The 25,655-nt window shown below is 38.1% G+C and overlaps 1 protein-coding gene and 1 long non-coding RNA gene across 3 annotated transcripts in view; one reads left to right on the top strand and one right to left on the bottom strand.

Moving 5' to 3' along the window:
* The window catches only part of LOC109622734 (serine/threonine-protein kinase Warts), a 53,731-nt gene extending 28,421 nt beyond the window's left edge, over positions 1–25,310 (bottom strand). For both annotated transcript variants that reach the window (XM_020077170.3, XM_062845981.1), the window contains exon 1: positions 24,933–25,310. The gene's annotated coding sequence lies outside the window, so the exon portion shown is untranslated. The remainder of the gene's footprint in view (positions 1–24,932) is intronic.
* On the top strand, positions 1,441–18,529 carry LOC134285375 (uncharacterized). The gene is made up of 2 exons (XR_009996321.1): positions 1,441–8,772; positions 8,817–18,529. It is a non-coding gene; the product is annotated as an uncharacterized LOC134285375 (long non-coding RNA).
* Positions 25,311–25,655: the final 345 nt, after the last annotated feature.

Raw genomic sequence — 25,655 nt, 5'->3', positions numbered from 1 at the left:
TTTGTATGGAAAAATCGCCGATTATTATTTAGGTACTACCATACCTGAAGTCATTATTAGCGTGTTATGCACAGGAAACGCATCAGTTATTATTTTAGGTATTTTACCTCTTATGCAGGGCTTCTTAATACCTCATTCAGGTTGTAGGTATTCGTTTTTCCATACCTGAGTTTGTTATTCTTCAGCTATTTTCTCCTGCTCGGGTAAACTGTTTGGGACAGGCAACTCTTTTTCCTCTCACAGAAAAGTTCAATTATAGACTTAATAGTTCAGCATGCTGTAACTTTTCATAGAGTGCATCAAAAATTCACATTTTGAATGTTTAAAACACTATTTTAGACAACTAATTTTTGAACCGTCACGAAGTTTCTGCAGCTATTACTAAAGGAATCCCTTTATTTATGCATTCTTCCATATATTTTTACGAATTGTTTTAAAATTGTCAAAATGTTTAGGCATTTCACCAAAACTGCTCATCCAGATTTTCGTAGTTTTTGATTTGAATTGTTTCTGGCATTACAGCAAAAATTTCTTGGAGCAATTCATTAAATAAATCGATCAAAAATTTAATCTGAATCCTATTCGAATTTTTAAGGGACTTTATCAAAAACTCAAAGAGGCTATACCAAGTATTCTCCTTGAGATTGTACCAGGACTTCGTCCTGAAATACATAGAGCACTTTTTTTATAAGGTACACCGAGGCAAGTTAAAACGGATGGGGCAAGATGAAACGCGAAGTTTTGAAATAGATTTTAATACAATTTAAATGCGATTTCACTTCTTCTGATAAGGAAGTTCTGGAATGCTTATTTAGCACACACTTCCCCGGATGTGTGGATATTACATCTTATGCTTCTGGGGCAGATGGGATTTATCCTATTTTGCTTCAGAAAGAATTTGATTTTTTCACGCATGATTTGAAAAAAAAAACTACTTGTTTGCAGGTTTGCTACAGAGTATATTCCCAAATATTGGCGGGAAAGTGGGTCGTGCGTCGTATGGAGAAGCAAAGAGTTTTCCACCATCCAGTTTGATCTCTTTTCTTCTGAAATGCTTAGAGGTGTTTTTTTTTAGATATCGAGGGTGCCTTTGACAACGTGCCTCTCGATGCCATATTGGAAGCCGCACGGAGTCATGGTATACCTCCAATGATTTCCAATTGGATTTACCAAATGCTGAAAAACCGACATCTCTTCTCGTTTTTGCGTCTAGCAGGGATTATGAAATTGATTGTTGCTTGATGCCCCCAAGGGGGAGTCTCGTCACCGCTTTTGTGTAATCTCGTAGCAGATACGCTATTGAGGCAACTCAATACACTGAAGTTTTCTTTTTACGACGGTAGTGGTACCGCGTTATAAAAAAACGTCGTAAAAAACCGCGTTATTTCAAAAACCGTCGTGAAAAAACCGCGTTACTTCAAAAAACGTCGTATTCGTGTTTTTTACGACGATTTTTGAAATAACGCGGTTTTTTAGGACAGACCGTGTAAAAAAGAACCCGCGTAAAAAAAAACTTCAGAGTAATATCGGTTTTCCTACTTATGGTTTTGCCGACGACTACCCAACATTGTTCCTGGACACCTCATGTTGAGTTCAGAATCAAGAAAGCTTTTATGGCCTTCGGGCAATGCCGGCGAACATTTGGAGCAATTTGGGGTCTAAAACCCAAGTATATCAAATGGATTTACACAACTATTTTTCGACCAATATTGGCCTATGGATGTCTTGTGTGGTGGCAAAAGGGCGAAGTGCGAACGATCCAATCAAAGTTAGGCCATCTCCAAAGGACGTGTTTAATGGCGATGCTTGGATCGTTCTCTTTAACTCCCACGGCAGCGCTCGAAGTTCTTTTGATGTTGCCCCACTACACATTCATCCCAAACAAGAAGCACTTTCTTGCACTTACCGGCTATGGGTACTCAGTCTACTAGAAGAAACTCCTGCGAACCGCACATCAACTCGTTGTTTCCACTTTTAGTGAATTGGGACAAAATTGCCCTTGCTCCAAGTGATCTTACAATTGCTTGTAATTTCCCATATAGGGTGACATTGGGTATTATCGGCAGGTTTGTTCTCTTCGTCATGGGGGGTTTTTGTCAGCCAAATTGCCTGAAACTTGGCCATCTAATTCACATTGGTTGGGAAGGATTTGAGGCCAACTCTGAGTTCAATAGGTTTTAAAAAAAAACCCCAAGACGAAGAGAACAAAACGGCCGAGAATAGGTAATTTCCCCTAGGACATTTTCCACAAAATTCCCTTCCCGGGAAGAGTGGACATCTGGATATCTGGAAAGAAGTATTTCAGACGGCTTAGAGTGTTACACTGATGGCTCCCTTCTCGAAGGTCAAGCAGATGTTCAGTTGCTAGCCAGACATTGCTCGCGTCATACGTAATTCTTTGTCTTTCTTGCTTTCCTTCGCGTTTGGTGAAAAATGTCGAGTGCGCGAAAAAACACTCTAATTATTGATTTTAGTGTTCTGCCGATACGCCCTGAAATTGCTAAAGTGCGAGATTTTCTGGAGAATGAAATTAAGCTCCAATATTCGGACATTCGGAGCATACAGTTGCACCATACCCGCAACTGCGTGTTCATTGAGATGATTTCTCATGAAATTACTGTTCGCTATCAAAAAGAGCATAACTGGAGGAGAGTTATGCTTTGTGGAGACGTAAAGTTTCGCATACCGATTTTTGTGGATTGTGATGCCGTGACGGTACGGGTGCACGATCTTTCCCCGTCAATGAACCACGTCACAATCGCTGACCATATGTTAAAGTATGGCGAGGTTATATCCATAAGGAATGAGAAGTGGAAGCACTACTTTCCTGCACTCAGGCAAATAAACCTACGATTATCATAAGGTCTAACTTATGAAATGGCCTTTAAACACTTCATAACGGCTAGAACGATTTTCATAAGGTCGGTCTATGACGCAGAATCGACTCACAGTTTGGCTTTTATACACATTTAGCAACACGATATTCTCAAGCGTCGATAGCCGCGTGGGTTGGGCACGAGCTCAGTGATCTCGTCGTTCATGGATCGATTCCAGTCTGCATCATTTTGTGATTTTTCTGCTCTTTTCATAAGTTTATCTTATGTTATTAGGTCATAATAAGCATGTTCAATTTTCATAAGATATTCTTATGGCATCCATACTTTACAGTTATGGCTAAATTTCATAAGGTATTTTGATGAATTTCGGTAGTTCACTTCGCTGAGTGTGGTATAGCCAACGGGGTGCGAGTACTGAGAATGAACCTACTCCGTCACATTCCCTCGTTCATTACCATCGTAACTCACGAAACCATGGTTTCTTACATCGATCAACCGAAATCATGTCGCCACTGCGGCCAACCGTCTCATCCTGGCGGAAAATGCCCGGACTCGAACGTCGTTTCTTCCCATCCAAATGTGAGAACACCAACTTCGACGACGTCAAAGTCATTCGGCGGGTTATTTAATTGTGATGATTTCCCACCGATAAACGAAGAGCGACAAACGCCATCATCACCCATTCACTCGAACAAAACAGCACGCAGAGAAACAACAAACCAACAGAAGACTGATGACGACGACTGGACTGATGATGACAAAGCATCGAGCTCATCCACCGAACACAATAGTGCATCGAACAAGCGACGGCGATCGAGACGCAACAATGCACAGCTTACAACGAAAAAGGCTTGCTCTGATCAGTGCCCCCCAAACGCTGATCATGCGGTACAAACGTTATCACCGGATGAAAAAGAAGGGTCATCAAAAAATAAATTTATTAACGATGTAAATTATCCTATACAAAATAGAAAATGAAAACCGGCTCTGTTAAGCTTAATTTGGCGGGTGAGCCTTGAAATAAACGAAATAGTAAAAAAAAGCAGATGTTGGTGTTTATTCTCGTGAGCTAAGGCTGCATCAGTCTTATTCACTTGGTGGACACTGCACCGTTTGTCAGACCGAAATCTTTGCTCTTATGTGAGGAGTACAATCAGCACTTCAGCAGCACGTAATGGGCAAAGTAATATCACAGACAGACAGACGTAATGGCTTGGAACAAATTGCGATAAAAATCATCGTCACGAAAACATAATCGCCCAATGCTAACCAGGCTGTGTTACGCAAACCACTCAGTAGGTGGCAGTAGTGAGCAAACGTCAAACAGGAGCAAAAACGATGTGAGCGCCGTGACCGAGAGATTTGCGAACTACAAAATATTTGAACTAACCATTGAAAAGGTAACGATGAGAAGTGAGTAGAGTGAGACGTCTGTTTGTCTGTGATAATATACTTCTGTTTAGATAGCCTGGTTGCTATTAAAGCACTTGCTTCGGCTAACTCTAGGTAGAACATAGTTATTGCTTGTCGAACTCAAAACGAGGAGCTGAATTCAGCAAACGCTGTTCACCTTGTATGGGTACCTGGCCATTCTTCCATCGCTGGAAATGAATTGGCTGAGGAGTTAGCTCGCACTGGAGAATTACATGACTTTATTGGCTCTGAGCCAGCTATTCCGGTATCGAAGTGTTGGGTAAAGCTTCAGATTGAGACCTGGGCTAACACTCAACACAGATAATACTGAAATAGTTTGGAGTCATGTCGTCAAACAAAATTGTTTTGTACTGAGCCATCTCCAAGGGTGGCGAAATATCTTACAAATCTGTCAAAGCAGAATTGCAGCATTATGGTCAAAGCATTGACTGGCCACTGCCGACTCAACAATCACATGCTGAATATTCAGCAAGCTGAGTCATTTGTATGTGATAGCTGTGAATCCGATTATGGAACTTCGTATCATTTGATATGTAAATGTCTAGTTTTTGCGCAACTGCGTTTCCGAGTATTTGGTAAACACTTATTAAGCGAAACTGACTCAGAAACCTGAATCTTCAGGATATTCTGTTGTTCTTAACCCGCTGTGGTAAAGAGCTATAGGTTCTCTTTCGCTTTATGCGTTATTACAGTGCCATTTTCAGGGCGCTGTTTAAACCCTTTGTGGTACGCTCATGCGTTAGTACCCTCTTCCAGGGTATTTTTCCTATTTCCCTACCTGTCCTTATCCCAATCCTTACACTTATTTCCTTCATTTTCCCTCAGGTCGATGATGAAATAGGCTTTTATTATGGCGATGGCACAAATGTCCCAAATGGAAAATACAGGGCTGTTACAGAAGGGTCGATGTGGAAACTGCAAAATCTGCGCCAAGCCAAATGAAATCCGCGCCGAGGTGACCAACTCCGCGCCAGTACAAAAACATATGGTTTTGATGAATCAAACTCATATAAAGCCAGATTTTTTTTTGAGAAAATTTACTATTCGTGACATTTGTTGCAATACATATGAAGAGTATTTCTATTGATAAATTTAGAACAATAGTTTAAAAAACGTTGAAGGCAGGTTAAAGTTTTTTTAATTGATTTAAAAAATGTTTGATTAATAGTTCCTTGATTGCTTATTAATTAGGGTGTCTCCTGTTTAACGAGAATATAATTTGCTGTTCACTGCAACAGTTACAAAAAAGAGCATTCTTGACGAAAGTTTTGATATAATTTATAGCCAACATAATGAACTCCTGTAAAAAGTCTGGAGTAAGCCATAAAAGCTGGTTCGGAAAAAATGTATGATCATTGTCAGAAACTTTTGAGAAATTCATGGATTACTTTTTGTAGACATTTATATCGCGAAGATACAAATGGAATACAGTTGACTCTCGACTTCTCGATATTGAAGGGACCCATCGAGATAGGGAGAGATCGAACTCAAGAACCAATTTGTAATGCACACTAGATTGAAAAATCGTCCGTAACTAGGAAAAACCATCAACAAACAGATGTCACTTCGCCTTCCCAGAATGTTTTGCACCTAAGAAACGAGATCTAGCAATTTGTAAAAACGGGCATATCGACATATGGAGAGGAAATGTAGAACAAAACCGAACGAGATCGCATCAAGATAGAGAGATATCAAGACAAGGAGATATCGACATGTAGAAAGGTAAAATGTATGCAGATTGAAGGGACCGACCAAACCATCGAGATAGGGAGAGATATCGAGATGTAGAACATCGACATGTGGAGAAACGACTGTAATACTAATGCAATTTTTTTTAATGAACAATACATACTTTTTAATCCTAAGGGAAATATTTCTAAAAAAGGATGAACTACAAAAATGTCTGAAAAGTTTAAACATTAAGTAAAAGGTGTAAAAACGTATTATTTCGAGAAAATTTTATAAAAAGAGGTTCTGGCCACACCTAACCCGTGAAAATTTAGTGAAGATTTCAGTGAAAATGACCCGTGAATCCGCCACATCGACGATTCTTATGAACTAGATGAGGTATAAATTTTATAATTATAACGACCATCGTTAAACGATATGTAGAAGTTGCTAATATAAAATTACAATTTGGTCCGCGTATGATCCATTTCACCCCGCTGATCAATTAGGTTTACGGTAGTTTTTGAAGCATCGTGGTACGGCTGACATAAGAAATACCACTGTCATTACTTGTTGAATTGTATGTAATGGCTTTCGCGACACCATCCCCCCTCACCTTTAGACACTATAGATTCCATAGACTCGCGGAGGCGAAGACAACTGTAGCCAAATGAACTGTCAGTTCCTGTAGCCAAACGAGCATGACGTCATGATTTCAATAGTGACAATGGATTGCGTGACGTCATATTCGCTCGGTACACTCTAAATTCACGGCAAAACACACTGTTCCGGGAGATAGACAAAACACTGATCAATTCCTTTTAGCAGATCGCCATTTTTATTTCTTGCAGCAATACAGCTTGAAGCTGAAATATATTTTAGCCATTAGTATTAATTAACAAATTCAACTTCTTATGAATTCCTCTGCTCACATTTTTCAGTGTTATGATTTAAAAAACAGCACAAATATGGTGAAAATAGATAAAAGATGAAAATATTAACAGTATGCTTAATGGAGGTTCTTCCTCGGCGCACGACTTTTCCAGTTCTGCCTGTCGAGCGCAGTTTGTAAGGTTGTCAGACCCGACTTCCGCTGTGTGCTTGCGTTCGCTTCGGACTGACAGCGTTTTAACATTGGGCGTTCGTCGGCTCACTTGAAACCGTGTTGCCAGTTGCCGACACACACCAAAGTCGTTTTGCTCAACCATGTCTCCACGAGTCTATGGAATCTATAGTGTCTATACCCTCACCACGCTTTTCGAAGAACAATGGAAGCGTGTGTGCATGTGGTTGGAGGTTGTGAAACGAAGTTTGGGAAATTGCTTTTAGAAACCGACAGAAACATATTGTTATTATTAGGTTAGCTAGGTATTCGTAAGCTAAATCTGAAAGAATTTACGAGTAAGTCTTTTAAAAAAAATATTTTAATGCACACTTGTAATTCTGCACATCTACGGCAAAAATTATCGAAAGCTGAACCAGGTTTAAGTGTGAGCTAGTGCTAAAGGGAAGTAATGACGCATTGATAATGTGTAAATGCAATTATTTGTTCAAGTTATGTATTGTATGTTAAGGTTCAAGGAATGAGCCAGCCTAGGGCTGAAAATCTCTATAATCTACCAGTAAAAAACAGATTGACAGGATTCAGATCAAGATAGCAGAAACGGAACGTACCAACATCAAGCAATCTGTTCAATGCCAAACGCTCACGACCATCGAAAAGAAGATTGAGTTGATCGAATCGGGGGCAAAACTCGCCGGCACATTAGCAGAAAATGCAAACAGTTGTCGCCTTGCCATCAACAAGGTACCAGTTAAGAAAAACGAGAACGTTAGGGCTATCGTCGAAAACATCGTCCAATTTCTAGACCTTCAACATACAATCCCGCGGCTGGTAACGTGCTTCAGGGTGCCACCAAAACCGTCAAAGTGGACCGATCGTTCGATTACTCCCACCATCATCGCAATATTCACCGATCGCGGGACCAAAGAGGCCGTCCTTCGGAAATACAGGGGATGGCCAAAATGTTTGGGATAGGCAACTTTTTTTCTTTCACAAAAAAGTTCAACATGCTGTAACTTTTCATAGAGTGCATCAAATATTCTCAGATTTCGACCGTTTGTCAACCTATTATATGTGCATCAGTGGTACAAATTTGAGCTCGATTGGTTAATCTTTCGCAAAGTTATAACCGTTCTGGTAAAACACTATTTTTGAGACTATCAATTTTTGAACTCTCATATCTCATACCAGTAAACAGAATTGAATGGAATTTTGAGCAATTATCAATAATATAAAAATGCTTAAAATTTCATCAAAATATAGGTACTTTTTAAACGTTGAAAAAAGTTATGATGGATTGACAATTTTGAATCTTTTTCGAAAAAAATGTATTTATTTTTACATCAATGTCATTAAATTTTATTTTTGATATCCAAAGATTTTCTACTTCTGTTCAGGAGATATCTATAATAAGATATATTAGAGCCTATTTGGATTAAAGGAACAACATGTTTAGTATTTTTTGTGCAGTATTGTAAATTTTACTCATTTTCCTCTATATGGGTGAAAATGTCAAACCATCATAACTTTTTCCAACGTTTAATAAGTACCCATGTTTTGATGGATTTTGATGATGCTTGAAAATTATTATATTGTTGATAATCGCTCAAAATTTCATTCAATTCGGTTCACTGGTCTCTGAGATATGAGAGTTCAAATATTGATAGTCTTAAAAATAGTGTTTTACCAGAACGGTTATAACTTTGCGAAAGATTAACCAATCGAGCTCAAATTTGTACCAATCATGCACATATAATAGGTTGACAAACGGTCAAAATTTGAGAATATTTGATGCACTCTATGAAAAGTAACAGCATGTTGAACTTTTTTGTTAAAGGAAAAAAGGCCTATCCCAAACATTTTGGCCATCCCCTGTATTTTGAGGTGTACAAAAGAGCTAAACTATCCGCTTGGGAGAACAGTTTCCCTGTTGATTATAAATTCACGATGAACGAGGTGCTTTCGGTTAACCCTTTAATACCCAAATTTATGATTTTGATCTAAATATCATTTTTCGTCATCTAAAATCGATTTAAACATGTTTTGGAAGATGATTCTTTTTAATTCTCGATTTAGTGAATTTCAGTTTCTGATTTTTCTATTTTTTATTTTTGAACATCCCTACAGTTTTATATTTTTCCTGGAAGCCTATTTGGGGTACGGATTTTTTGAGATGAAAACATTTTGAGATTTTATGATTATTGTTGAAATATTATTATTTTAATTTTTTTTCACAGAAAATTTTATTTTCCGTATAATTTTAAGGAAAATAATTTTAGAGTGTATTCGATTCCCTTAAACTGTTAAACAAGGATAGAATGATTTGGGAAAAATTTAAAATATGTTAATTGTAGCGATTCAATACAAAATAAACAATGACTTCTAAAAGGTGACTAAAACATCAATTTTTCAATGATTTAAAAAAAATGTAAATACGCTTTACAATACACAAAAAACCATTTTGAGATATACAAAACAGTCCTAAATATGTATGTATGTGTATGTATGTACAATCCATCTCCCACTGACCGGCAGTGCTTTTATGGAAGAAAAATGTCTGCGTCTATTTTAACTTTTATCCATAGACGCAAACAGTTTTAGTCCTGGAAATAGAAGGTGATAGCTCTACTGCACGTCCAACGACCCATTTCAAGTATGACAGGGCTTCCACGTACATCTTGAGGTCGTTTTCTGAAACAGTAAGCCTCGCATTGATGCATCCGGATATCATTTGGATATCTGAAATGCATTAACACTTCCTGAATCAAAAATTTGCATTTTTGTTTCTGGCGCGTATTTGGTATGGTAAATATCCCATGTATGATTAAAATGACGTTTTTTAATTAGAAAGATCTCACCAAGTTCTTCATAGTCTGCCGTGATGTAGTTGTATTCTCATTTCTCCAGCGGTGCAGCAGCGATCGAAATAGGATTTATTTCATTACCGCGTACACTTAAAACGACGTACTCTTCACTTTGCCTCCAAAATCACACTAAACCGCCCCGTACGAAGATGAGCACAGTCAAATCGTCGACAACGACGACGCGGCCGGTCCTAATGAAAAAAGCGTCTTTTCACTTTGCCTCCAAAATCACACTCATACAAAACAATCCTAAATATCAGCCAAAAATACAAAAAAATTATTTTCCGCGAAACAAAAATTACAAAAATGCTCAAACTATACCCCGTCTAAAGGTGGGATTGGGTATTAGAGGGTTAATACATTCCGCACCCACAATTTCGCGCTTTGACTCAAACAACAGAAACTTGTCGAATCTGTTTTTGTAAAAAAATGATCGGGTGTCCGTTCGGCTACCAGGTCAGAAAAGATATTGTCTAGTTGACGATACCGAACACCTCATCCAGATCACCAGCACCTCTGATGAAGAAGCCCAAACTTCCGTTTTCTTCGATGCTCGTTCAACAAATTCTTCCTTCGTTACACCAAACTAGTATTACATCGCAAGCTGACGAATATAAAACTACCTTCTATGTGTACATCAAACCTTGTAAAAAAAAATTTTGATCATTTATGACTTACTAGCTGTCCCGGCAAACTTTGTCTTGCCAAGTAGTGGTGGTTTGACAGTTGTTAGGGTCACTGCAGCACGGCACTCTAGATTGGTTTCATTTCAATCGTGTTGATTGAATCCCAGGTCATGAAAAATCATTACTTTACCATTTTTCTTACTGTTTTACTTAATTTTCATATTTTTTTTTACTTATAAACACAGCCACCATGAATACGAATCAAACCATGCAAGAGTCATCCTGATCGGTTCAGCCATTCGTGAGTTTTGTTGCCTCAAAGGGACTTCAAACTCATTTTTATATATATAGATATATTGAGCTATCAAAAACATTTAACTAAACTTAAAACTTCACACGGAAGAAAATTATTTCGATTAGATTATTTTTCTAATATGTTAAAAATTTATCCAAAACTTCATCATCGTTTCGAAATTCGAGATGGTAATTATAGTTCATTTAAATTCCCTCTATTTGACTTGAATATATTTATGTTTCAAAGGAAAGCAACGAAATAGCCTTCATTAAATTGAACAAATAATGGGATGCATATGAAAAATAGATAAATATACTGAAAAAACATGGAATAAATGAAATCGCAATAACTTTTTTTCATATTACTAATTTCAAATTAAGTCAACTGTTTTTCAAAGTTCATTATATTAGTCACAAATGATCAAAATTTCATTGCATTCGGTTCATTGAATCCGGAGATATAACAGCTCAAAGTTGGCTATCGAATAATTATACCTTTTTCTAGAATCTTTATAGCTTCGTGTAGAATGGCCCGATCTTTTCCAAATTTTGACCACTGATACACAACTAGTTGATGAACTTACAGTAAAAATTTGAGAATATTTGATACCCTTTTCAAAAAGTTACAGCGAGTTGAACATTTTTTGAAAAGTGAAAATTTTACCTGTCCCAGTTGTTTTGATTATCCCCTGTAGGTCACCTTAACGTTCGTGGTCTCGAATGTTCAATAGGACAGATCGGTGAAGTACTAGATTTGTAGTAATGAGCTGAATTTTAGTATGGTGAGAAGGTCAATTCTCCGTTTCTGCAGTAAAATGGCGCAAAAAGCGTGGGTATTATGATTCCTTGCCTAATTTAATGCTGTTTGAGCAAAACTTTGGGCAACAGTGTTGTTGTTTTCTCCATTTCTTGCAATATAAACAACATAGTTATTCAAAGTTTTGCTCAATCAGCATCAAATTAGACAAGAAAACATAATACCCACGCTTTTTGCACCATTTCATTACAGAAATAGAGAACTGACCTTCTCACCATACTAAAATTCAGCTCATTACTACAAATCTAGTACTACACCGAACGTGCCCCATTGACGGCATCAAACTCCTACTCGACAAACAAAACTACCACTTTTTCGGATTGATGGAAATCAAGATGACGCAGTCTGCACCAGTACACAGAAAAAAATATGTAATTAAAATTAAGCGAGAAATCATGCACATAAAGGGAATGCTAGAGTTAGTGCACTTTTACATGAGATATAATGTAAAATTACATCACCATCGTGTAAATTTCCGCCAACCATCGCGTAAACCATCATGGACTCCAACCGGTTACGCGACTATTAGCGGAAATTTACACGATCGTAACGTAATTTTACATGATATCTCGTGTAAATATGCACTAACTCTAGCATTCCCTTTATGTGCATGATTTCTCGCTGAATTTTACATGAATATTTTTTTCTGTGTAGGGCCAGTACGCATCCCGGGGTATAATTTCATCCGTCACTGTCTTCCAACTAAGCGAGGACGAGGCAGCAGCACTTATGGTGGCGTTGACGTGTATGTTAAAAAGGGAATCAAGGCGACCCCGATCCTAAAATCATCTTTCGACGCAAGACTGCCAATAGGACACGTTCGGTGTAGTACTAGAATTGTAGTAATGAGCTGAATTTTTGTATGGTGAGAAGGTGAATTCTCCGTTTCGGCAAAGAAATGGTGCAAAAAACGTGGGTATTATGATTCCTTGCCTAATTTAATGCTATTTGAGCAAAACTTTGGGTAAATGTATTGTTTACATTGCAAGAAATGGAAACAACAACAACAATGTTGCCCAAAGTTTTGCTCAAACAGCATCAAATTAGGCAATGAATCATAATACCCACGCTGTTTGCACCATTTCCTTGCAGAAACGGAGAATTCACCTTCTCACCATACAAAAATTCAGCTCATTACTACAAATCTAGTACTTCCTGATTGTGTCCTATTGCGACACAGTTTGAGTATCTAGCACTGCAAATCAAAATCAATCATCTCAACATTTTCGTTGCTGTGGTATACAACTCTTCCGGAACTAACCCGCTTTTCGCCGCGAACTACGAAAAACTTCTTCTCGACCTCTTGGACTTCAACTTCGACAGAACCTTCATCATTGGTGACTACACTGAAAGGCGGCTTGCAGTAATGACAAGCATAACAATGTTTATAAATTTACCATGGCAAAACATGATCATCGACCCACCAACGCTTCTTGTGTGCGTTTTGTTTCTTCTCACATCAACCGGTTCGATAGCCGAGTGGTAGCGTGCTAGCCTGGTGATATCAAGGTTCTAGGTTCGAATCCTAATATGGGGCAAAAGTTCGCATTGGAGTACTTGTTTTAAAAATTGTATTACTAAAACTACAAAAGGAACGCGAAAAAATCTAGTACTACGTTTTGAAGGCAACATGATAGGCACCCGTTTAACGAAGAAAAACGATATTGTTTTCTTTTCGTTTAATGGTTATTTTGTGAAGTCTGCTAGGTGCGAACTTTTGCCCCGCATTACTCTAGCATGCATTGAGATTAGAATAAAGTAGGTACATACTACAGTTGACACCACATCTTGATGTTCTACAGGTAAATATCATCTTTTACCGACTTTACGAACCCTTTAAGCAGAATACCCTCTTCGAATGAGTGTATTCAGTTTTGTTTAATTCTGCCCTCTATAGAGAGCGGAATTAAAAGGTACAAAACTGATTACAGTTCTTGTATCACTTGGATATCACTTTATCTCCCTGTCTTTATTCGATCCCGATGGTTTTTGTTCTAGATTTTCTCTCGATTTGTCAATATACTATTTTTATAGGTTACTGTATACCTGATTTCCAAGGTGCAAATTATTCTGAGAAGGTGAAATTATATCTGTTTGGCGAAAGGTTTTCCTTGTTACAAAAGTTTCAAAATTGGTTCTTCTTTTCGATCTCTAAATTATTCACGCAAAGAATTTTCAGCTATTCAAAACTATGATAGTTCATTTTGAATCAAACAATATCTTTTTATTGTTTTAAAAAAGTTATTATTTGAAACAATTTAGATTTTTTTTCAAAACAAAGTACAACTATTATTGATGTTTTTGAGCACTACCATTTTGTTTTCGAAAGGAAAAGACAGGAGCGAAGATGATCGCAACAAAAGTAGTCAACAATTGAGCAGCGGATAACTATTTCAAAAGCTCCGGTAAGTACCTTCAATTTTTTCACTACTAATGACTTATTGTAGCGATCTGTTGTTAAGTTTTAGGCGCGGTTTTTGGCTTGGTTTCAAAGAAATTGCATTCGAAAACACGAGTGCCGGACGAACGGATCACCACAGGTAATTTTGGTATTTACGCATATTTACTCGTATTTTACATATTTTTAACATATTTGCTTCTAGAGACTACAGAAAGACCTCCCACGTTATAGGAAGTACCTATCGGTAACATATCGAAAGAAAAACAAGCAAACCTATAGGAAAATAATCACCAAAAATAAAATGAATGATGAATTTTGATTCTTTGCTTTTTTTCCTTTTCTAATGCACAAAATAAAGAAACATATCATTCTAATGAATAAAATACAATTTGATTCAATACGACATGCATTATTGTTTCAACAAATAAATTTTACTGTTTTAAAGCTATATTTTTGTTGTTCTAAAAAATATATTTTTTAAAACAACAAAATTACTGGTTTGGCTGCTATTGACCGTAGCTGTCAAATTCAATAATATTTTTTGTTGAATCAAATTCACGATGCGAATAGAATCAATAAAAGCTAATTATAGGCCGGCAAATAATGCAGAATTTTTATCAAAGTAATACAGAATATATTCATGATTAAAATTCTTTTCTCTGCGTGTTCAACAAATTTCAGTTCATTCTGCTCATCTCGATATATCGAGATAGGATAGTCCTTCAACATGCGGCGAATCAACTGTTATTTGTTTAAATATTTATTTGATTGGCTCCTCAAGACATGTTTGACACTTTTAGATCGAAAAGAAGTTCAGCTTGTATCGACCGAATGGCTTATTTTTTCGTACTGGAGAGATTTACGAAAATAACCACGTTACTTCTCAAGGAATCTCTCGAAATCATGCTACCGATGGTATGGAGAGGGTTCTGTTGACTTGAATGGACGGGCATTCAGGGATGTGCCGAGCTTCTGAACCTAAAAAAAATATATTCTATCGTTTCTTGCAGCTACACTGTTGAACAAATTACACAACGTTTTATCAAGATTATGAATACACTTGTTCACATGGTTCAAGCAACTATGGCTTTGTTTCGTGAATAGCTTATTCAGATTAAAGAATGGCCAGCTTCTTACCCTGACCAGAACCCAATTGGGAATTTGTAGGGTTGATTATAAAAGCAGTGTGTAAATATAATAAACAGTACGGATGTTTTACAAATCTAAACCGTGTAGTTGTTTGAAAGTGGAATAAAATCCATTAAAAGTTAATTAAAAGAATCCTGGATAGGCTGTTTAAACTTATTACATACGAACAAAAGAGAGACTACTTATTATTGATATGTTGAATGTTTTGTGTGGCTTAAATTAGCTAGAATGAATTCTCGCTTGGATCTATTGTTATGAAACAAGGGAACTTATATAAGATTATTTATAAGGTTCAAAGAACACATGTAATATCGAATTATTATTTTTCTCATGTCTACTCTAAATAATGAATTGAACAGGAGAACAATATGATTCGAATTCATTCTACATATCCGAGTATCCAAAAATATTGTTTGGATCTATAGTTATGAAACATAGTGTACGAACTCCTACAACGTGCCCAGTTTGTACCAAAATTCGGAACTTCCGCAGAATAGATCCTGTGCATCTTCAAGCAGATTTCTTGGCTTAAAATTGGGAGCCTTTCCATCGTACACAAGATGTTGAAGAGAAATCACAACTTCTTACAGCCGAACTTCGGTTCCTTCTAGATTATCATGCCCCGAAACAACCATCTTCATAAAGGACAAACGGACACCCTGGATTACTGCTGAAATTGAAGAAGCGATCGAAATGAGAAATCTAGCATACTCTCTTTTCTCTCGCAACCGAAATAAGCGCAGAGGTGATGTACACTGGAGCGAATATACGAGACAACGCGACAAAGTGAAAACGCTTATTTTCGCAGCTAAGAAGCAATTCGCGGAAAGGCATTTTTCTTGCGAGCTACCGGCAAAACAACTTTGGAGTAATCTAAAACGGGAAGGGGTACACAATCCTTCAAAAAAGGGCATGTGTAATGAAAACGTCGATGCCGATCAGCTGAATCTGTTTTTCTCTGAAGGACATCGTTTGCTCCTGCCCAACAATCACTCCGTGCAACGCGATGAACCTGAAAATAACTTCCAGCGTAGTCAACAAGCATAGGCGCCAACTTAGGGGGGGGGCAAGCATAGGTTTGCCCCCCCAATAATTGAGGATTTTTCAATTTTCCCATAGAGTACTGCAAGCACCTGATCTAACCTCACTTTGTCTGACAGTTTAGCGAGCTTGTTTACAAGGTGTTAGAATTTTTAACGAGCGGCGAAAATTTAATTTACGTTTACCATCTCGAAATCATTATGATACGGAAATATCGATTATATTCAACTCTACTAGTACAAAACCAATCGTCTAATTACCGTTTTACTGAAATTGTATCGAAAAACATTTTTGCCGGATCTCGGCCAGAGACTAAGTCCATGTAAACAAGCTCGCTGAACTGTCAGTGCACGGCTTCGTGACGTCATCTTGCAGTATCCTATACAAACATCAGAAAAAAACAAGCTTTGCCCCCCCAATATTTTGACCAAGTTGGCGCGTCTGTCAACAAGCATTTCGTTTCCAACATACCAATGCAGACGATGTTTCAAAGAAAATGTGGGAAATTCACAGTAACGCTACTGGCAGCGATTGTATACCAATCTCCTTCATCAAATTGCTATCACCATTCATTCTTCCTCACCTAGTGCATCTTTTCAATGCCATAATTGACACCGAATCGCATCCATCATGCTGGAAAAGGGCAATAGTGACTCCGATTCCTAAAATATCAAACCCAATAGACCCAAAAGACTAGGGTAAACAGGTATAATATGCCCCCCCTAAGCAGAAATGGTAATATATCTGAAACTGGCGCCTTATTCCATCTATTGTTCACTGCAAATCGTTGTTACTAAAGTTATTGAAGTGTTGCATGCGAACTTTGCCTTTGGAGAGGTGGCTATGGAAGCTTTGAAAGGTTTACCGAACACGTTCCAAAATTTGCCTTTTCAAAACAAACGGGGCATACGCCCCATCAAAAGAAAAACGTCCAGCCCCGTGATAAACCTGTCCCAGGGGATAATTCCACCACATGCTTATCCTAGGAGGGTCTTTTAACAAGTGTTTAACTACATAAAAGATGCAAAGTAACACAAGCGAACAGAACTATCAGGTATCAGAAGGCCGGCTCCAGAGGCACGTTATCCTCCATTTGGGACATTTGTGCCATCGCCAAAATAACAGCCTATTTCATCATCTACCTGAGGGAAAAGGAAGGAAAAAGGATTTGGATGGGGATAGGGACAGGTAGGGAAATAGGAAAAATACCCTGGAAGAGGGTACTAACGCACAAGCGTACCACAATGGGTTCAAACAGCGCCCTGAAAAGGGCACTGTAATTACGCATAAAGCGAAAGAGAGCCTATAGCTCTTTACCACAGCGGGTTAAGAACAACAGAATATCCTGAAGATTCAGGTTTCTGTAGTCAGTTTCACTTAATAAGTGTTTACCAAATACTCGGAAACGCAGTTGCGCGAAAACTGGACAGTTACATATCAAATGATACGAAGTTCCATAATCGGATTCACAGCTGTCACAGGTAAATGAATCAGCTTGCTGAATATTCGCCATGTGATAGCTGAATCGGCAGTGGCCAGTCAATGCTTTGACCAGCATGCTGCAATTCTGCTTAGACAGATTAGTTAGATACTTCGCCACCCGTAGAGATGGCTCAGCACTATACAATTTGGTTTGACGACATGACTCCAAACTATTCCAATATTGTCTGTGTTGAGTGACAGCCCAGGAGTGAATCTGAAGCTTAATCGAACACTTCGATATCGGAATAGCTGGCTCAGGGCCAATGAAGTCATGTGATGCTCCAGAGCGAGCTAACTCATCAGCCAATTCATTTCCAGCGATGGAAGAATGACCAGGTACCCATAGAAGGTGAACAGCGTTTGCTGAATTCAGCTCCTCGATTTGAATTCGACAAGCGATAACTACCTTCGACCTGTAGTTGGCCGAAACAAGTGCTTTAATAGCAGCCTGGCTATCTGAACAGAAGTATATTACTTTGCCCATTACGTGCTGCTGAAGTGCTGATTGCACTCCGCATATAAGAGCAAAGATTTCGGCCTGAAAAACGGTGCAGTGTCTACCAAGTGAGTAAGACTGATACAGCCTTAGCTAACGAGAATAAACACCAGCACCTGCTCGACCTTCGAGAAGGGAGCCATCAGTGTAACATACGATGCCGTCTGAAATACTTCTTTCCAGATAACCAAATGTCCACTCTTCTCGGGAAGGGAATTTTGGCGCCTTATTCCATCTATTGTTCACTGCAAATCGTTGTTACTAAAGTTATTGAAGTGTTGCATGCGAACATTGCCTTTGGAGAGGTGGCTATGGAAGCTTTGAAAGGTTTTTCGAACACGTTCCAAAATTTGCCTTTTCAAAACAAACGGGGCAATACGCCCCATCAAAAGAAAAACGTCCAGCCCCGTGATAAACCTGTCCCAGGGGATAATTCCACCACATGCTTATCCTAGGAGGGTCTTTCAACAAGTGTTTAACTACATAAAAGTTGCAAAGTAACACAAGCGAACAGAACTAGCTTCGTTTACAATGAAGTTAGCTTTCAAGAGGTAAAATGTTACGCCAAAAGCCTCGAATTTCGACTTTTTGATATTTTCATTGTTTTTCTGTACGAATCCGCTAACGGACCAGCTTGATGGCAATTATTCTTCAATATTTGAGATTTCTAATCGATCAAGCATGCAAAAAGCGCATGAATCGCTAGAAAATGAAGGGAGGCGTTTTGCCCCGGTGGGGCGCATTATACCCTTTTACCCTACAGGCCAAGCAGCGTGTTACCTGCAGTCTCAAAAATACTTGAGAAAATTCTCCTAGCGCAACTTTCCGATTATCTTGAATGTCAAATCCACATCTACTCGTGAAGCACCAGTCAGGATATAGACAGAATCACAGTACGACCACCGCCTTGACGAAAGTAGTGCACGACATTTACGCAGGATTTGACCGAAACTTGTGCACGGTGCTAGTGCTGGTCGACTTTTCTGTTGCCTTCAACAGCGTAAATCATCACAAGCTGAAAAGGAAGCTTGAACGGGAATTCGGTTTATCAGGTTCAGCTTGCAGACTCCTAGGATCCTTCCTCAGCCACCGAAGTCAAGTGGTTAAGGCGGGAGACGTATTATCTGGCGAACATCAACTCACCGATGGGACACCGCAAGGATCTTGCCTGAGTGCGCTCCTTTTTTTCGCTGTAGGTACATTAACAGTCTTCCGAGAGAGCTTCAGTGTGAGTATCATTTATATGCCGACGACCTCCAAATCTATGTTACTGGTCCAGTAGCACAGATCGACCAACTAGTTGCCAAAAACAACACCGGCTATTGAACGCTGGTCTTCCAACAACAGCTTAGCTCCGAATACCAAGAAAACACAGGCGATTATCTTTACCCGTGAAGGACCAGTTGGCATCCATCCTGACATCGTTTTTTGCAGTGAAGTAGCATTTTTGATTACTTTTTCGAGCAATTCATAGCATGCGCAAAGTTAGGCACACTATGCGCAAAGTTAGGAACAATCGAAGATTTTGTGCGCAAAGTTAGGAACAAGGCAATGAAATAGTTTTTCTATTTTAAGTATTTTTTTATTAATATTATGATTTTTTTTATATTGCAGACTCAAAGAAGGATCATTAGTCTATCGTATGAGCATGTTGTTCATGAAATATTTTGTTTGTTTGCATTTTTTATAACGACTAGAAATTTGATTTTTCTTAACTGCGCAAAGTTTGGTGCATACACGGTAATACCAGCCTGTGACAGCGTCGTCAACCTCGGCTTTCACATGGACAAACAGCTTAAGTGGAGCAATCAGGTGAATGACGTGATTGCGCAAGTCATAGTACTCTGCGAACACTCCGTAGATAGTTTACACCCCTGGATTAACTTCAGCGCTGGTAGACCGCCTGCATCGATGTTTCAAGCCCTCGCTTCGATTTGTGTACAGATTACGACCCCGCGATTCTACTGCAATCATTAGAAACTGCGTGTTTGGTAAGGATCTGCCCGACAACTTCCGCCAACGAATTTGGTGCTATCTTCGTAAAGGATATCATCAGGAACTGCCGCAGTACCTTCAACTATACCTGCAGCAAGGACAAATGCAACGTAGCCGGTCCTTCGTCATCCCACCCCACTCGACACAGCTGCGACGTAGCGTTCTAATACACGGAGCGTGTTTATGGAACAACCTTTCGTTAGAGACGAAATTCAAACCAACGCCTTCAAACGATCGCTATAGATAATACCTACAGAAACTTGTTAACTACTTAAGTATATTGTTCCAATAGTACTTCAAAAATGTTTGTTTCTTTGACCTCTCCTAAACATTTTTAATGTAACAGGTTCGCGTGATTGATTAAATAAACTATTAAACTATAATAGACATAAAAAATATTCAATAAATGTGACCTTTCAGAATCTTCAAAGTGTTACGTCTATTTGTCTGTGCTTTGAGCTTTTAGCTGACCAACTGCAAAAATGTCCTGCTATGGTGCTGTTTGTCAAAATCTCCAGAAATAGTTATTGTTTACAATAATACAACAAATTACAAAGGAAAAAATGTCTCAAAGGGCCTTATTAGGCCCAATTGGAACGGGATCCTCTAAAACAGTGATTCCCAAAGTGGGCGAAATCGCCCCCTTGGGGGCGAAAATCAGGCCCAGGGGGGCGAAAATTTGAAAAATCAAAATTGGGGGGCGAAAATACTAAAAGGGGGGCGATTTTTTCAATGATTGGAAATCATCAATAGTATTGAATAACAAGTCGAGAATGTCAACTGAATCATAAAAACTCCCTGACATTCAAGCTTACAGTTAAAGTTTTGTCTAGAAATATAGAAAAAAATGCTGTCACTATTAAACTTAAACATCAACTTAATTTCACATAATTATTCGTATTTATGTGGATTCTTTGGCAATATAGCTAGAAAAAAAAGACTGCTGCATGTATTTCTTAAAAGTTTCTGTCATTCTGGACATCTAAATAAAATGTATTTGGAAACTCTTATAAAAATCATTCGTGAATCGTGATAAGTTTTGTGAAAATTATTAAAAGAACATTTTTTTCGCGAATTGATGAGTAAAATTGTGTTTCAGCTCGAAGCGGATTTCTTCATGGAATTTACAATAAAAAAAAGGTTCAGATGAAATTCGTAACACAGTGCTTACAAACTACTTTACACACAGTGTTTGAAAAATATTTCAGAGAAGCTTCTCGGAGGAATTTTAAACTTTACTGGAAGTTAAATTGAACACATTCAATAAATTCTGCATAAAATTCCGTTCAAATTTAGTCCAAATTTAGTTACTTATTTGACATTTTATTTAAAACACAGGAAGCATTCAAATTTATATGAAGGTCGTTGATTTGGATTTGTAGAAAAAAAAAACTACAATTGAAAATACACCGATATTTTCTGATTTTCACTTTTTTCACATAACATGATTTTGTAAATAAAAAGAAAATCGCGTACTGTTCCTTTGAATTCCACTAAGAATTTGCATCCTTTGACAGATACGTATTTCGACCTCAACTGTAAGGTCGTCTTCAGTGTCTTGTACTTAACTCGATTTTCTTTTTATTTACAGATATTCCCCTTACAAGCCCAGGTCAATCATCATGATTTTGTAATTGTTTTCAAATTTTCCACCAATCTCATTTGACTACTTGTAGCCAAACATTGACATTCGTTTGTTGAAAAACTCCCTTTAACAACAATGGTAAAACATCGGAATGAAAAACATGGAATATCGAGTGTTCATTAGTATGGGACACGCTTGTATGGAAAAAATAAATCCTCGCTCCAGTCGACTTTTTAGATTTCATTTAGGTCCCATATGAACTGTACAAAATTTCAGCGCAATCGGTGAAACTATAATTTAGCGCAAGCGGTCCAAAGTTTGTATAGGATTTACTATGGGAAAAATTACACTTTCAAACAAAAAATCCCAGAGGTCGCCCTTTGTCTCCTTAATTCAAATCGATCAACGCTTCCTGTAGAAATAACATTTATGAAACTTTTCTTCGAAGACCGCAAAACGAATGGATGCTTGTGGAAAAAATTATTGATTTATTTCCGATTAGTGATCCAACGAACGGCTTTTCCCTTTGTTTTATCAGCAGCACTGCTGCTGCCGTTGTTGCATGGGGTGGCGGGAGGCATCACCACCCCCAGAAACAGCAGCATCCAAAGCAGCAACTACAGTGCTGCTAATAAAACTAAACAAAAAGCCGGTCGTTGGATCACTAATCGGTAATAAATCAATAACTTTTTCAACAAGCATCCAATTGTTATGCGGTCTTCGAAGGAAAGTTTCAAAAATGATTTTTCTACAAGGAGCATTGATCGATTTGAATTAAGGGGACAACAAGCGACCTCTGGGATTTTTTATCTGAAAGTGTAACTTTTCCCATAGTAAATCCTATGAAAACTTTGAACCGCTTGCGCTAAATTATAGTTTCACCGATTGCGCTGAAATTTTGCACAGTTCATGTGGGACCTAAATGGAATCGAAAAAGTCGACTGGAGCGAGAATTTGATGTTTGTCCCATACTAGCGTTCATAGGTGTTTACAGTCCATTCTATTACGATTAATCAATGGTCAATCAACACCGATTTGAGAAATATGTATGCACAAACACGATATCAATAATATGAGCACGATTAAAATTCAGTATATTTTTTACAAATGCGGAAAATCAACGCATTTACAAAACAGTTTGATAAAAATGAGAGTGATACAGATTTAGATACATTAAATGGAACCACTAGCTTTGTCACAGTAGCGCTTTTAAAGGCTTTAGCTAAGCACAGTTTCAGTCTTCTACTAAAGAAAAATAAAATCTCACCTAGGGGGGCGAAAATATTTTTTTGCAGCTCTAAGGGGGCGATAGCTCCTAAAAGTTTGGGAAACATTGCTCTAAAATAAGTGTCAGGTGTCAGATTTTTTTTTTAATTTCACGTAGCCCGATGCATAAACTTTTTGTCGGGTTAAGAAAGCGTTTAACCTTTGAGTAATCGCACTATTGTATTTTGTAAAAAACTTTACGATAACCGGTTAGTTAACACTTTTCATCAGGTCAAGGAAGCTGTCAAAAGAAACTAGTAAAACGTTGGAAATACATAAAATTTACAAAGACTAGGTACTTGAAAACAATTGAAATTGAATGTCACACGGAAAAAGTTATTAATACATTGAATACTTATTTGTGAATCTTTGTTTGCAAACTCATGAATTGTACCCCGTAACGTGGGTAGATCACCTTAGAATGGTGCGTTGCGGTGTAAGATCTACCAAATCAAATTTTGATCTTGATATTTACCGTATTTTTAAATATTCCAAGATCAAAGTTTGATGCTCTTTTCCTTGTGTTTTGTAGTATTTGTGTTTCAATGTACTGCTAATTAACATTTTATATCAGCAGGATTCAGGTAAATGTTTCGTACGATATGAATAAGATTTTAAAAATATGTAGCAGTGGCGAGCGTATCACTAATATGTAGCTTATTTGACGTACGATGTTAATATTCTTTTATATTTCAGATTATCAACCGAAGAATCTAGTAATTCAACCAAATGCCAACAAGATGACGAGGAAACCAAGACGAATTGGGCAAACAACTGATTCGCAGTCTAACAATGGTGTGCCTGAACGTTAACCAAGCGTATCCTTTGGAGTTTACCCTTCCACTAACAACACCCAAATTCCCGTGACACCTAGGCCTGAGAGATCGTAGAGTTGTCTACATTTTTCATAGGTGTCTAAAACTAACCATCCTTTCCCATTCCTCAGCAGTCGCAAGGACGTGGCCAGGACAGTGCTCGACCATTGGAGGATTGCGTCAGTCTTGTCTAAGAGTCAGAGATTAGTCCCAAATCTTTGTGCTTTGGTTCAGACGGGAAGGAGGCAACCCTCATAACAGCGGTCTAGGACTGTACCACCTACGAATTTGTGCGACTGGCTTAATGCTAATGCTAATGCTAATGCTTTGTTTGCAAACTCATAAATTGTAACATGCTTTGAACGTGATATCTAAAATCAGATAGAAACAAAACAGTCGAACACAATAGCACAGTTCAAATTAGCACTAAGAGTTTTAAATTAGGCAGTAGTTTAATACCAGATTGGTTTATTTGTTAACTATTAGTCAATCCAATACAATGTAATGTAATTTTCTTAGAAAGATTCCTTGGCCTGACAAAAGGTTTATCCACCGGGTTTACGTGTAACTAATAAATACAAATACAAATACAAAACATGCAAAAATATTCCTTTCAAAATCCTCACCTTTGTAAAATTGAGAAACAAAAAATATATTTAAAACTTTAAAATTTTTAACAAGTAAAATATTTATGCAACGCGATATCAGACTTTCAAAGATCAACATCACACCAAAAGATAATAAATCAAAATGATGTACTTTTTACGACAGCTATGTAAATAATGGACTACGAAAAGTCGCTGTCACTTAATTATTGTTTTGAATTCGACACTGATATTATTCATAATAAATATACCGCAATCCAGTCCCTTAGGATATTCCTGTGGACAGAATTGCCACCACCAAAAATGCGCACCAGCAGGAGAATAAACACTAGACCAACTTTGCTGTCCACTACACGTACTAATTATGGGATCTAGTGCTCCTGCTGCTGCAGCAGAGGAGTGCAATGGACAAGGGGGATTGGAATTTTACAATCACGAGAGTTCCACCGTAGCACCCCCAGCCGTTCCGGATTCTGTCCCGGGGAAAGACCTACCTTAGGTACCCGTTGTCGATCTCGTAAATTGCTGGCAATCCATTCCAACTGCTGCGATAAAAACTGGTGCAAATTTTCAACAACGCAGGAATCAATAATACCCATATTTGACGTATTGGTTCTTCTTTATGTGGAAAAGTTGCTTTTGTGCATTCCTCCATATTATTTTTCGCCTTTCATCGAGCTCCACTGTAAACACTCGCCTTTCTTTGTCCGGCGTCGTCCGCACCGTATTTCGAAGGCACTCGCGTACGCGGAAACGGTCCCCGGAGTTATTCCATTTAATTTTGTCGATATCGCACTAATTTTACTACTAAAAATTTGGGATTATTTTTTTTTACAAAAAAACCTGTTTGACATTTATCAACATTGTAGAATGAGCCTCTGCACGAATTTGCCCTGTCCTGCTCACTCCCACAGAAAATTTGAAAACAGCGCGCACAGTAAAAGTCAAATTTGACTTTTACTGTGCGCGCTGTTTTCAAATGTTCAGTGGGAGTGAGCAGGACAGAGCAAATTCGTGCAGAGGCTCATATCACTTTTTAATGGTAGTAGCAGAGCTGTGCCTGCCATATTTGTGGTACCCGGATTCGCCACCAGAGCTGGCAGTTTTGGCGCGTTGCTAAACGGATCGGACGCGGTGCAGGTAGAAAAGTTGCACTGATAAAACATTGAACGAAATAAATAAATATGCTTGCAAAACGATTAATCGGAACCGTCTGA

This window comes from Aedes albopictus, chromosome 1, assembly GCF_035046485.1.
Source record: "Aedes albopictus strain Foshan chromosome 1, AalbF5, whole genome shotgun sequence".
In the NCBI taxonomy this organism is placed as follows: domain Eukaryota; kingdom Metazoa; phylum Arthropoda; class Insecta; order Diptera; family Culicidae; genus Aedes; species Aedes albopictus.
The sequence above is the reverse complement of the archived record's forward strand: the minus strand, read 5'-3'. Positions and strand labels throughout refer to the sequence as shown.